The following is a 15,465-nucleotide window of genomic DNA, read 5'->3' as shown; positions in this document are numbered from 1 at the left end:
GACTGACTGGGGAACAAGAAAATACAGAAAATCCCCTCGTTTATGTCGGGAGTTAAATTCTAAAAGTAATCCACGATAGGTGAAATCTGCGAAGTAGCCAACTTTATTTTTTACAATTATTATAGATGTTTTAAGTCTGTTAAACCCCTCACTACACACTTTATTCACTTTTCTCAGACAGGCACGAACATTTTCACAGTTTTCTCTCTTGTTTAAACTCTCAAAGTTCAAACCTTCTAGAAAAATAAGTCCAAAATTAAAGAATGAAACCAAACACACCCGCGGTTGCCTTTGACGGTGCAACACGTTTTGTCGCCAGTGTTGTGTTTGTTGGGGAGAAAACTTACAAACATACAGTGCAGCACTTCAGAGTCAGGCTGCTAGCGATCAAAGATTTATGTAAATTTGACAAGCTGAACGCATTCTGCACTGGACAGCAGCGGTCCTTTATCGCAGGCTTTCTTTCACATTGAGAGTAAGATCCTCCTCCTCTCTCCCTGATGCTCGCTGATCGCTATGGTAACACGTAAATATTTCTTTCAAAATAAGACACAAAACTACAAAAAGATAAAAATAAAGTACATGAAAATATATAATTCACCATAACGCTGAATCAGTGAGAGCCCTGTGCTTGTTTCTCTGCAACGAGCCGGTCCCACCTGGGCATAATGGGGGACAGTGACACCTGAAGTGTGTTGCTTTTGCTCAGTCTGCGCCGCAATTTTGTTTTGGAAGCTGTAACTGCAGAAAACTCCGCTTCACACAGTTATGATGTCGGAAATGGCAACAGGGTTTTTAGTGCTGTTGTGGCAATCTCGGGGTATTCTCGGGCGACACCGGCAAAGCTCATAATTTACTCATAACAACCAGGAAAAGATCCAGGGAAACCGAGCTAACAATAAAAACTCTGAAAACCATAAATTTTACACTCCAGCCTCAACTCTCGCTGCCCGGTACCAAATGACTCACGGTCCCGGTGAGGCCGCGAAAGGTGAATTGCATTGTAGCGAGGGAGAGACCACTGTAATACAAAATCAAAACACTGGTTCACAGACCCAGGACTGTGACAGAAGCATGTGGAGTTGAAAGACATATTCAGTAAATTTCATTAAAAAAAATGAAACACAAATGTAATGATCCCAGTTTATTCAGCTCAGTTGTTGTACATGTGGATTTTTCACCAGTTTTCAGCAGAGTGGAAGCAGGCAGTGGTTTAACCCACTTTTGTTTAACCCAGTTTTCTCCTGTTTTGTGGACAGCCAGGGAGGTCAGGCATTGCATCTTCCTTTTCTTGATCAGGGAAGTTTTACCCTGTGTTTTGTTTCTAGGAAGGGGGAGAGGTTTTTTTGTTATTTTGGCCTTGGAGAGCCTGATGCTTTTAGCTTCCTGGCTCAGCTGTGTTTATTGCGAGTCTTTTCCTTTTTTTTCAGCTTTGTAAAAATAAACCTCGTCAATTCAGCAGCAGCTGTGTGGTTTTTGCGTGCGTTACACACTTTTCCCGTGTTGTTTTGCGTTTCTGTTTTGAGGGGCGTAACAGTCGTTAAATTCTTTCTACATGGTGTTCCTAATGTGAGTGAATAATCCAGCACAGCCAGTTTACAACATAGGACACATATTAAACAGGTCAATACTGATAGATAGATAGATAGATAGATAGATAGATAGATAGATAGATAGATAGATAGATAGATAGATAGATAGATAGATAGATAGATAGATAGATAGCACATCCAGTGCCTACAGAATCACAGTTACTGAGTCTGACAGTGGAGGATACAGCTGCTGGGGCAGAAGGGACTATTTGTTAACAGAGTGGAGTGATATCATCAGACTGACTGTATCATGTAAGTTGATCACATGACAGGACATTTTAATGTTCACCACACTTATTTATTTTTCAGGGAGTTGGCAACCCTAGGTGGTGGTGATGTGTGTCCGGCTGCCAGCGGGAGAGCTGCAGCCGTTGAATGTACTGTTACAGCAACTGTGTGATTATTGTAAGAATAAATGATGCTGCAAAGCATGAAAATGCCATCGGGTCTGCCGTGGTGGCGATCTTTTTTTTTTTAAATCTTAAGTGCACGCAAACCAGTAAACAAATTAAAACAAATACTGTTGATAAACTAATACAAAAATTACAATTAAAATTCTCAACAACAAAAACAGGAAAATATAATTAATATGTAAACAACTTAACAACCCCCAAAGTGTCTAAGTCACATGACGTGTCAGTGCAACACCGAAACATAAGAGTGGGGGAAGAGTGAGCAAAGTGCTCTCCGCTGTCACAGGAGCGGTGAGTCCAGTGACCTGGTTGTTTCGTTTTTACCGAAAGCACAGCATAGCAAACAAGCAGAACTCAAAGTAAAGAATCGATCTCACCAGGCTAGTATCGATCCGATACCGATGCCGACTTGGGATCGATACTATCGATATTTGGATCGATCCGCCCACCACTAACAGAAAGAGCTGAACGCGCTGGGCAGAAATGAGAAGCGCAAACAACACATTGCGAGCAAACGCAAATGCAAAAACAGAGCAAAAGGGGCTGCTATTGGTGTGTGTGTGGATAACAACAAACACTGAAATACATTTTTGCACGCAGCAATTCATTTTGTTCACTCAAATTTAGCTTTTCTTTCCTCAAAATCAAATTCTTCTCAAAATGCAACACTTGCACCTGCAAAGGTAGCACATGTGGATACACTAGCATATTTTTTACAGGGCTAACACATCGAAGACATCGTTAACAGCTTCTACAATCACATAGAAGCTGTTTTATAAAGTTTTATAAATTTTATAAATTAGAAACCGGACTGTGAATCAAATTTTATTTGCACAATTCGAGACTCACCGGAGTTAATGTATTGCTCACACAATACATGAACTCTGTAGCTCAACACACATGGTAAATGGACTGGTTCTTTCTACTCTCCTGGAGTACTCAAAGCGCTCTATACAACACACCCATTCACACAAGCACTACTATCTATACTTTAAGTGCTTTCTAACTATCAATCATACGCATTCATACGCCATAAGTATCTTGCCCAAGGATATTTGGCATGCAAACTAGGGGAGCCAGGGATCGAACCACCAACCCTCCTGAGCTACAGCCACCCCACCACAGCAGTTTTGTGCATCTGCAAAGCAAAATCAGTGCTCAAAACTATGTTTCATGGGGTTCTTTTACCCTTTAAACACAGTGCAATATACAAAGAGTAGTTGTACCTTTTGTCATTCATGTGTTTTTATTGTACTTTCTTGAACATTAACAGCCTCAAACAGGCCTGTTGTGACTCTGTATCCAAACTGGTCTGAGATATACAGAGGAGAGACGATCACTGTCAGATGTGAGATCCATGGAGGAGACACTGAGTGGGATTATGAGTGGAAAACAAACAGCAACAGAAAACCTCCAAATCTAAATGAATACAGGATTATTTCTGCTTCATCATACAACAGTGGAAACTATCGCTGTAAGGGCAGAATGAAAAGTTCACAGCATGAAACAACAGAGTGGAGTGATTCAGTCACACTGACAGTTTCTGACAGTAAGTCATGTTTGCTTTAAGCTCTTTGAACACTTTGTAAAATGTGTTTCTGTTCATATAGACTGAGATTATTATTCTTTGTATAAACTGAGCTCACTGTTCAGAGACTGTACTACATGTTCACTGAGAGAAAATCTTTGTTGAACAGATGAACCCCGTCCTGTCCTCACTGTGTCTCCATCATGGCTGAGTCCTGGAGCCTCAGTAACTCTGAACTGTGAGGTTGAACATCCGTCTGCAGGATGGAGCTTCTACTGGTATAAAGTTGTTCCTGATCTGAAAACATTCAACTATAAATCCTCCAGTTATGAGCTGCTACCTGATGGCAGTGGGACTGCACAGGACTCCTACATCATTCATGGACAGACACACACAGCAGGATATGTGTGCAGAGCTGGAAGAGGAGACCCAGAGTATCACACTGATCACAGTCAACCAAAGTTTGTCTGGTCTGCAGGTCAGTTTGTTTCTCTCTGTCCTTTCAATGAGCTCATGTTAGGTCATCATTTTTATTCACCAGGATTTAGACCATTAAAATCTCATCTCCATGACAACCATTTATCTCCGTTTATATTAAAACTTCCCAAAAGAAGAACTGAACTGAATGTTTTCCGTTCTCTCTGTGATCAAACCAAACTGAATTTCTTCGTTTCCTTTTCTTATTTTTCAGTTTTTATTTAATGAGATAACATGAAAAACAAAAGACATCTATGAGATTTTAAATGTTTTGATATTTAAACTCATGTTTCTGTTTGTACTGATTATTTTTACTTAGTGCACAGACAGGATTTACACAGTTAAGACTCTTTGTTTGGTGCTCAGGTAGGTGCTCAGATAAAAAAGTCAAATATAGTTAATAAAGAAACAAAGATGTCAGCAGGCAGGTTAACAGCTCTGACAAATACAAGACAAACACTGACTACAGATGGACGCTAGAAGAAGACGTCACAAATAACAGCTGCTGTTATTGTTCATTTAAAATATACTTCAAAGGTTTTTAGTTTTGGTCCTGCTGCTGCAAAATATCTCACTGTAGAAGGAATCTGTGAAACAGACAATATCACAGAATTATGACAGAAACATTACAGCAAATGACTGAAGTGTGTTCAGAGTGATCTGTATCAGGTGGATGATGCTGAGAGTGATGACTCAAAGCTCATGATGTCACATGACCTGTACCAAGCTCTACATGAGCTGCCAGCAGATAAAGCATGTGGGTTAGATCATCTTAAACATGTCAGTATTCGGCTCCTTTGTTTTCCATTGATTTGACTGTCTGTGTGATTCAGGGCTTGTTGTCAGACTCAGTGTTGTCTCACCAAACAAACACTTTATCATTTTGAACTATTAAATTTGATCTTCAAAACCAAAGCTTCAAACAAACAAATATTTTCACTGTGATCTTTTGAATCCTAACATCTGTGAGCTTTGTGTCTTCACTGCATGTTGTTTCCAGATGTTCATTCAGCAGCGTCTCTCACAGTGAGTCCTGACAGAGTGCAACACTTCAACTCTGACTCTGTCTCACTGACCTGTGAGGGAAACTTCACTGAGTGGAGAGTGAGGAAGTTCTCTGATGGCCGACTCTCTGACTGTAGGAGAATGACTGGATCCACATGTAACATCAAAGCATCAAAGTCAGATACTGGAGTGTACTGGTGTGAGTCTGGATCAGGAGAGTTCAGCAGTGCAGTCAACATCACTGTACAGAGTATGTTATTATACATTTACTTCTTGGATCTGAATGATTTAGACGTCACATGAACATTTGTCTCAGCTTTGCTCTATGTGAAGTAATTCTATGTGGCAACACAAACAAAAATGAGAATTTCAGACAATTTCAGGCAACAAAGCATCAAAATATTCTTGGATGTTGGTCTAATTTCTCTTCATCCGTTCATAATCCAGTTTGTCATAATTTGCCAACAGTATTTTTTATTTTCTCTGTCAGAATAAAACTCAACAAAGCTCAACATCTCTGTCGTCACATTAGATGAACTTTTAATGTCTCAATTCAGAGAAATTTAGGAAACACGTCATGCAAAATAACACAAACAGACAAACATTTACAATTTCACCTTCAACCATTCAATAATGTCACCGTCAGTAATTTGACTCCTGCAGGGAACATCCCAACTATATTTCCAGTCCTCATAATCACTCAGAAAACCAGGTCTGCATGTAGATCATGAGACACGACTCACAGCTTTTTCTAAAGGTTTGCACCAGCTGGTCTGACTGAAACAATATGTTTGTTTTTTTGTTTTCACAGATTATTATTATTATTATGATGATGTTCCTATCCTGGTGAGTCCTGTTCATCCTGTGACTGAGGGAGCTTCTGTTAGTCTGAGCTGCAGTTTGAGAACACAAAAAATACTTTCCAATGTGTTTTTCTATCACAATGACAAACTTATTGAAAATGATACCCGAGGGGAGCTGAAGATCTCTGCAGTGTCAAAGTCTGATGAAGGTTTCTACAAGTGTCAGTACTCAGGAAGAGAGTCAGCACAGAGCTGGATGTCAGTTAAAGGTGAGCAGGATCAAAACATTTGATGGATTTTAATGGATTTCATGCTTGAGAAATAACATGATATTATCTCTTTTAATGTTTAAATCCATCTGGGTCTATTTAGTCAGAACTTTATAAAACTATTATGTAATATCTCTATATTGTCAGGTTTAATATTGTTGTGATTCAGGACTCAGGTGAAAACAGCAGAGGAAGTAATGAGTGAAAGTTTCTTTATCAAACAGGATAATTCATTTAACACAACAGATTGTGAGCTTCGACTCAGTCAACAGGAACAAAACATAAATGAACCTAAACTTAATGAGTGAGTCCTACAAAAACATCCTAACTGAGGTGAGAGAGACAGGCCAGAGGAGCGGACATAACAGTGTGAGGGCGGCAGATCTGTGGGAGAGGAGAGAGCAGTTAGGGCAGGAAATCTGAGAGGGAATGTGACAAGACAGAGAGTGTTCATAAAGTGGCTGCAACTATGCCTTATTTGAGTCCAGACTAGCTGGGGGTAAAGGATAAAGCAGAGGTCTGTGGAAACTGCTGAACGATGGGCAGGCAGGCAAGTGAGGAAGAGGCTCCGAGGGGGGCAGCAGTGGTGGTGAATAGGGGGGCAATGATCCAAGGTGGCAGGCGTCTGACTGGAGGTGAATGATGGCATGAAAAGAATCTTGAAGCAGGAAGAAACTGAAACAAGGGGAAAGTCTGTTAGCATACAAACCTTATTTTCCTACAAAGGATCCCAGCAGACCTGCCTGGTTACCTCACTGACGAGCTGCAGTCATGTTAACTATCCATTAACATTTGGCTTACAGCCACCGAGGTCTTCAAGGTCAACTTTATGACTCAATAAATCCTTATAACATAAAAAACTATGATTCTTACAAAGGTGTTGTGTCTTGTCAACATATAGAAAATACTGTATAAAGATTTAAAATATCATGTTGCGTTTGACCTCTGACCTCACTTTTACATTTCACATGTGCCCTTGTTGTCATGTTGAAAAAATCTGCCTTTGGACTTATTTTTACTGAACTACAAACTTCTCACAGTACAAATAAAACAAAATAAATACACTGAAAATACAATATTGTTCCTTTAAAAGTAAATGCTGTCAACAGAGTGAGCTGCCTTAGCAGAGATTTGTGCTCTCAGTGTTTGTTTTATACTTTATTAATAATTAATTATTGTTTGTTATTACAGTAACTGGACGTAGTTCATCTCCTGTGTGGTTGATGGTTGGACTGGTTTGTGGAGTCTCTCTCATTATTATTCTCCTGCTCTTGTTGTATCGCTGCAGACAGTCCAAGTGTAAGAGCCTCTTCTTTTCATGCTGTATTAGAGAGTTTATTTACTACATACACTTTAATTATTCACACATATACATGTATTCTGATCTCATGACACAAAATATCAGTGGAACAATTTATACATGACAAACATGTGTAATAACATTTGTCTCTTTCACAGATTCCTGCTTCACCAGGTTGGTAAAATACTTTTTATTATTATTTTAAACAAACATCAGTTACTTTTGAGTTTATTGTGTTTATTTCATGTTTTAGGTCGATCCAGTCTGAGAGTCACAGTCCGGGCTCCTCCACAAATCATGGAGTCAACCAGGATGAAACTCACGTGTACGGCTCTCTTCAACATGGTCAGCATTGAAAAACAGTCTTTATTATCATTATTAATATTGACTTTTATTAAACCTCCATTAACATGAACATTTAATAGGTTCAGTTTGCGTTCACAAGTTTTTTAAATAACATTTAAAGATCTTACAGTCCTGGTTTTGACTCACACAGTGTTTCTGTGTTTGCTCTGATCTTTAGTGTAACTGTAATAAAATGATTAATGTGAGCCTGGCTTGTTTTTTTCTTTAGGTACTGCTGACGTCTATGAATCAGTCACACAAGTGACAAACAGAAATGGTACAGTATATGTGCTGGAAAGCACAGAGCAGTTAGAGATGAAACTTGTTTTTGATTTAATGAAACTAATTTCATGTTTTTACAAACCTGTAAATAAAATATGAACATTTCACTATTAGATAGTTTTACAGAGATTATTTACTACATTCACTTTAATTATTCAAACATTCATTCTGATCTGATGACACAAAATATCAGTGAAACAATTAAACATAATAATTGTAAATGAGAGAATCTGAACAGTCTGATGAAGAAGACCAGCTCTGTTCTGGGACGTCCTCATGACCCAGTGGAGGTAGTCAGTGACAGGATGGTGGCTCAGCTGTAACCCCTGTTTCTGATAACACCTCCCACCCCACGCAGGTCACTCTGACAGCACTGAGCAGCTCCTGCAGTGACAGGCTGCTGCACCCACAGTGTGAAGGAGAGATTTAGGAGATCTTTCCTTCCAGCTGCTGTCAGACTCTACAACATACATCATCATGTGAAAGCACACATGCACACACTGGTGTCTGTAAATATCTCAATGTGCAATACTCTATACCTGCTGCTACTAACATCCATCGACTACACGATGAAATGCTTCCATTTGCAGCTGGTACAACAGAATTGAAATTCTCTACTTTTTGTGGTGTGCATTATTATTCATACTTTGTGATATATTATATTATTTAGTTTAGTCAGTTACTGTTCTTACTGTCTTTGAGCCACTGTGACCACTTAGTTTTCTCTGAGATTAATAAAGTATTCTTATCTTATCTTACAGATTCATGCTTCACCAGGTTGGTAAAATACTTTTTATTATTATTTTAAACAAACATCAGTTACTTTTGAGTTTATTGTTGTCAGGTCTGCCGTGGCAGATGAGTGGAGGCTGAGAATTAGGACCTAAGATGCAGGCAGCTGAGATGCAAATGAGTTTTATTCATGAAGTGGTGAAACAAACAGAGACAGCAAAGGCAAAATGGCGATGCAGGGAGACACTGGGGACGACACAGAATGATGCAGGGAAAGAACACAGACGAACCAGCAACAAGCACACGAGGACACACACTATAAATACACACAGAGGGAAACGTGGAATAGCAAACAGGAGGCAGACACAGCTGAACCAAATTGAACTGACGAGACAGGGGAAAACATAATCTGAACACACTAACAGAAGACATGGATCTTCACAATAAAACAGGAAATGCACAGAGACACGGTACAGACACTAAACAGAGGGAACACAGAATCCAAACTCTAGGAACTAAAAAGTCTAAACCCCAGTACACAATCAGAACAAACACAATATCATAATAATGAAAAACACAAACCGTTGGGTCAAAAGACCGAGGACCATGACAATTGTGTTTATTTCCTGTTTTAGGTCGATCCAGTCTGAGAGTCACAGTCCGGGCTCCTCCACAAATCATGGAGTCAACCAGAATGAAACTCATGTGTACGGCTCTCTTCAGCATGGTCAGTATTTAAACCATCTTTATTATCATTATTTATATTGACTTTTAGTGGGGAAAGGCTAATTGAACAATCTAAATTGCCCATAGGTGTGAATGTGGGAGTGAATGTGAGCGCGAATGGTTGTCTGTCCCTGTGTGTGAGCCCTGCGACAGACTGGCGACCTGTCCAGGATGTAGCCTGCCTCTCGACCTATGACAGCTGGGATAGACTCCAGCGCCCCTGAAAAGGATAAGCAGAAGCGAATGGATGGATGGATACTGACTTTTATTAAACCTCCATTAACACGAACATTTATCAGGTTCAGTTTGTGTTCAGCAGTTTTTTAAATAACATTTAAAGATCTTACAGTCCTGGTTTTGACTCACACAGTGTTTCTGTGTTTGCTCTGATCTTTAGTGTAACTGTAATAAAATGATTAATGTGAGCCTGGCTTGTTTTTTCTTTAGGTACTGCTGACGTCTATGAATCAGTCACACAAGTGAAAAACAACAGAAATGGTACAGTATATGTGCTGAAAAGCACAGAACAATTAGAGATTAAACTTATTTTTAATTTAATGAATCTAATTTCATGTTATATGTTTTAACAATCCTGTAAATAAAAATATGAACATTTCAGGATCAGATGAATACGATGACATCACCTCCTCTCTTATTGAGTTTAAAGATCTTAGAACTGAGAGTGAGTACACCAAAGTTAATTTTATAAAAAGAAAACCTGGTTTGGAAAGATTTTTAATTAGTATGAAATTCATTTTGGGTGGACTTATTAATATAAGTTAGGTCCGGCGGCATTTTTCTCATGTTAGGAAACAGACATTTATTCAAATGTATTATTTTGTTCTTTTCACCTTTTTAAATCTGTGTATTTAGTGAGATGGGAAAACAGTTAAACACCAAACAAATGAAGAATAAAAACACATGTTCGTTGTTCTTTGCAAGCTACATGTTTACTGTACAAGCCAAAGTAATCTATTACTGGCATTATTAGCATGACAACACATTACAGTGATATCAAAGTGCCACTGCACTAAGAACCAATTATTAGTCTGAACCAAAGCTAAGTGGATAATAAAGCTGTATTTTACTCTGATCACTTCCTTCAACATTAAACTGGTCACTTGGATATTTCTGATCAAACTGAACAAAGCATGAGCTCACATGAGCTTAAGTATTCATACCTGTTGCACTTCTACACATTTTGACACCTTTTTTAAACTGAGATTTTCTGTGATAGACCAACACAACGTAGCACATAATTGTGAAGTGGTATGAAAATGATACATGGTTTTAAAAAGTGTGGCGTGCATTTGTTTTCAGCCACCTGTACTCTGATATCCCTCATTAAAATCCAGTGCATTCATTTACCTTCAGAAGTCACCTATTTAGCTGCTCTGTGGAGGCCTCAGTGGTTTGTTAGAGAACATTAGTGAACAAACAGCATCATGAAGACCAAGGAACTCACCAGACAGGTCAGGGATAAAGTTGTAGATAAGTTTAAAGCAGGGTTAGGTAATAAAAAAATATCCCAAGCTTTGAACATCTCAAGGAGTATTGTTCAATCCATCATCCAAAAATGGAAAAAGCATGCTACAACTGCAAACCCAGGGTGATCTCTAAAACCTGCAGGACACCAGCCGACCCCTGGTTTAGATCAAAGAATATTCTTGTGTTAGAATGGCTCAGTCAAAGTCCAGACCTAAATCCCACTGAGCATCTGTGGCAAGACTTGAAAAATTGCTGTTCACAGTCTGGCTGAGCTTGAGCCATTTTGCAACAAATAATTGGCAAACATTTCAGTCTGTAGATGTGCAAAGCTGGTAAAGACTTGCAGCTGTAAATGCAGCGAGCAGTGTGTCTACAAAGTATTGACGAAGGTGGGTTGAAAACAAATGCATGCCACACTTTTCAGAGTTTTATTTGCTTAAAATTTTGAAATCCATGTATCATTTTCATACCACTTCACAGTTCTGCACTATTTGTGTTGGTCTATCACAGAACATCCTAATAAAAACATTTAAGTTGGTGGTTGTAAGGTGACAAAATGTGTAAACGTTCAAAGGGTATGATACTTTTTCAAGTCACTGTCAGCTCCCAGGAGAGGTCTTAATGTTTTTTTTACTGATACAGAAGAAGATGGAGAAGTGTTTCAGCTTCACATGTTTTGCAAAAAAAATCTTTACAACACAGAACAAATTACAAATGATAAGTTATGTGTCTGAGGCCAGATGTTTACATGAAAGTAAAACCAGATGATTTCCTCGTCCACACAGATACAGAGTCTGTCTCCGCCTTCTAAACAAATCCTATAAGGTACAGTAACATTACACACCTGTAAAGACTCAAACACAAAACAGAACTTCACTTTGCATCAAGGGGAGACAATGCTTTTATAATAAACTTTATTGTTCTCCAACACAGGTGGGACAGACAGAGGGGCAGCCAGTGACCCCTCACACACGTCCTTATGCTGATATCCAGGCAGGTTCTCAGTGTTTGTAGCTGCTGATTTATGCAGCAAACATTTCCACAGTCCTCTGCAGCAGATTATAGAAACACTTCTTCTCTCAGCTCACGACAGAAGATCTACAGCTGGGACACTGTTAAGTGGTTCTACGTGAAAAATAGTTAAATATTTACTCAAACATGTTCTTGTATGTAAAACAGGTTCAAATGCATGAAATTACATTTGTCCTTTATAGTGGACATTAAAAAACACCACATGTATGAACGATAATTTACATCTTAGAGCCCTGCTCTCAAACACTGACTCAGATGTAACTGTCTGTGAAACTGGATTTAAGAAATAAGAACGTAAAGTTCACAAAACATGTCAAACAGACTCTCCTTCATGAAGTCCTCGTTCATAAAGTGCTTCACAGACCTGAACATTACAGCTAACAGCTGGATTTTCCTGTGTCAGTGCAGCTAACCAAACAGCGCAGAACCTCTTACTGCTAAAGAGACAGACGGTGAAAGCAGACAGTATATCCTCCGTTTTAACATAAAACTCATTGTTGCAGCACAACAGTGACCCCATTAAACTGATGTTTAGTTTTAGTGTCCTTATTTTCACTGAGTTATTGGTTCTGCTATTAGTTACTTAGCATAAACTGATGTGAGTCTTTTGACTGAAACGAACCAACTGACCTGGTGATGTGATGCTCTGTACTGACAGAAGATGGCGCTGAACATCTTTTTATAACTCTAAGCACTTATTTCTTAAATTAAGCTTCACAGTCAGAGTTACATCTGTGTCAGTTTTTGAGAGCTGGGCTCCATGATGTACATCAGCATTTATACATGTAGTGTTTCATGTCCCCTTTAATGCTGAACACCTGATGTGACATTTCCACACATTAATTCTGCTCAGTACCTGATTGTTTTACATGTTTTCCATCCTCCATCTTCCAGTTTTTGTGATTTGGTTCATGTAAACATTTCTGATGGTTTTTTTTCATCAAAATATTTTAATTTGCACTTAAGTTTGAACTCTTAGAGATTACACTCACTTTGTTTTCACAGACTTGTGACCATGACACAAAACTACAGACAGAAGTGGATAAAATCTCAGTGTTACTGGTTTTAGAAATGCTTTACGATAATAAAAAATACATCATTTAGAGTCAAAATATCTTAAATGGTAACAAATATAACTGTTATCTTTGGGTTAGTCACAGTCAAATCATCATCTGCATCAATGAATGTCAGTGAGGCGTCCTGAAAGTCGTCACGTCTCCTGTTCAGTGACCGTCTCTGAGAATCACTCTCCTCTCCAATCAAATCACTTTTCTTCTGTTTATCCTCTGAGTTGCTCTTTGATGGTTATGAATCATCGCTCTTCTTTAAACTGTGAAGTCGTTGCTGTTCTTGGGAGACATTTCTCTTTTGTTCTGGTATCAAATTGCTTCGTGTTTGCTGAGCTTCACCATCTTTCTGTTCACCTGTCAAACTGTTGCTCATGTTTCCAGAGCAGCTTTTCTTCTGCTCAGACTGCATGTGTGCGTGTATGTGTTTCCAGCTATACCATACATAGACACGTGACCTTTCAATGACCTTAAACCGTGTGTATGAGGTATGCAGAAAAGCAGAAACAAGCACCTTGCTAAACTATAAAAACAGGAACTTGTAATAGGTCATGTCTCAAACAAACATTTAAAGGTGTGAAGTCTTGCACTTTAGAAGAAACTGAACATGGTGCTTTCCTAATGTATAACATAGCTCATCTCTGGACTAAGCTGCACTCTAAATAAAGAAAGCACATTTTGTCAGCACAGACACAGATAAAGGAAATAGTAGAAGGTTGAAAATAAATCCTCTGACTGTCTGGCTTCTTCTTCATAATTATAGCCATATTAGGACACATAAAGGCAATGATTATATATTTATATATTTTAGCACAAATGACAATATAAAAAATATCAATGCCAACAGAATCTGCCTCTGTTTAGTTTTTCTGTTCATTTGTCCAGACTGACACTTCTTTTGCTCTAAGAAATAAGAACACAATGATCGGGACGGTGTAAGCTACAACCCTATAATCACTTTCTGTCACCGACCTCTCAGCTAAACCTGTGTAGAGTCATCCAATAATAACAACTGGGGTTGCCACGATTCGTTGACTAGTCACGATCAGGTCAGCTAGTGTTCAACACAAAAACAAGAAGAAGCCGTCTCCAGTATCGTTGATGTGTCCAAATTCAGGGGCTGCATCCTTTGCAGGCTGCATTTGTAGGTCGATAACGTTACAGCAACGCAACGAAGACTGTCCAACCTCGAAGACTCCTCCAAATGTGTCCTTTTCCCTAGATTGGAAGGATGGGTCGGGTGTATTCTTTGTGGCCCAACCTAACCCAGAATTCATAGCGCGGCCAATTCTAGTTTCCAACAATGGCGGCAGCTACTTTGTTTTAATATTATTCTTTCTTGGTCACAAAATAAATGTTTAAGATATTTTCAGTCGAGAATGTAGCTGTGTAAACTTCAAATATCTGCTCGATTTATCAGGACATTACATATTTGCAAAAGTCCAAAAGTGTTGCGATCTACCCTCATTCATGTTGTGTGTTCTGTCTGCCTGTGTAAGTTTATTTTGTATTTTACATCAGCCAGTTTTCTGTTTTGTCGTCCAGCATTAAAGCTGTATTTAAGTTCACCTTTTGCTTCCATCTGTGTGCATTTTGGGTGCCACCGGAAGTAGCATATGCTAAGGTGCACAGTCTTTTCGCATTACCTCAGTAAGACCATGTGAAAATTAAAACAAATCATCCTGGGTGAACTTAAAAACATTTGTTCCCCTTTTGTTAAGACAGAAAAACGCAGCACACAAAAATACTGCAAAAGGACGGTCGCCTTATATACATGGTGTATAAACTCAACATGCACATTTCACTTAAAAATTAAGATGTGAACAAATCAACTTGTTAGAGATATTCTTCTCCTGTTGAACCCCCCCCCCCCCCCCCAAATAAAATAAAATAAATAAATACGCCTTATCAGATATTGATGCTTCTTTCCTGTGTGATAGAAAATAGGAGACTGATGTTTGTTTGTTTTTTAAGTTAATTCCCAATAAAACTAACTGTTTTGTTGCTAACTACATTGCTGTCTGTATTATTGCTGAAGTCCTAAATGATCACCTTTAAAGTGTTTGTGCTGATAACATCATGTACAGTCAGACAGGCATGGAGAACAGCACTGACTGGGAGGCTTTGAACAGATCACATGGTTCAATTCAACATATGAGACTTTAAGAATGCACAAGCATCTACTTAAAATCTATTTAATTTATCATCTATGATATTATTATGTGCAATTCCAATGTACTTTGTTCATCTCCCTTAAATAAACAAGCACCCTTAAAGTATGAAATATTCATATACAAACACACATAAATGTGTGAACTGTCTCAGTGGCTGATTGTGCCCCACAGGCCTCAGTGTGAGCTTAAAGACATTTATAATGTTTAAGTAGTTTAATGTGTCGGTGCTGAC

General features: G+C 38.7%; 1 long non-coding RNA gene across 1 annotated transcript; it reads left to right on the top strand.

Moving 5' to 3' along the window:
• Positions 1 to 9,968: 9,968 nt before the first annotated feature.
• On the top strand, positions 9,969 to 15,071 carry LOC145425401 (uncharacterized). Its single transcript, XR_013906080.1, has 3 exons — positions 9,969 to 10,154; positions 11,746 to 11,785; positions 11,894 to 15,071. It is a non-coding gene; the product is annotated as an uncharacterized LOC145425401 (long non-coding RNA).
• Positions 15,072 to 15,465: the final 394 nt, after the last annotated feature.

The sequence above is a fragment of the Astatotilapia calliptera genome, chromosome 3 (genome assembly GCF_964374335.1).
Source record: "Astatotilapia calliptera chromosome 3, fAstCal68.1, whole genome shotgun sequence".
Lineage (NCBI taxonomy): Eukaryota > Metazoa > Chordata > Actinopteri > Cichliformes > Cichlidae > Astatotilapia > Astatotilapia calliptera.
This window is presented reverse-complemented; position numbering and strand designations above follow the sequence as displayed.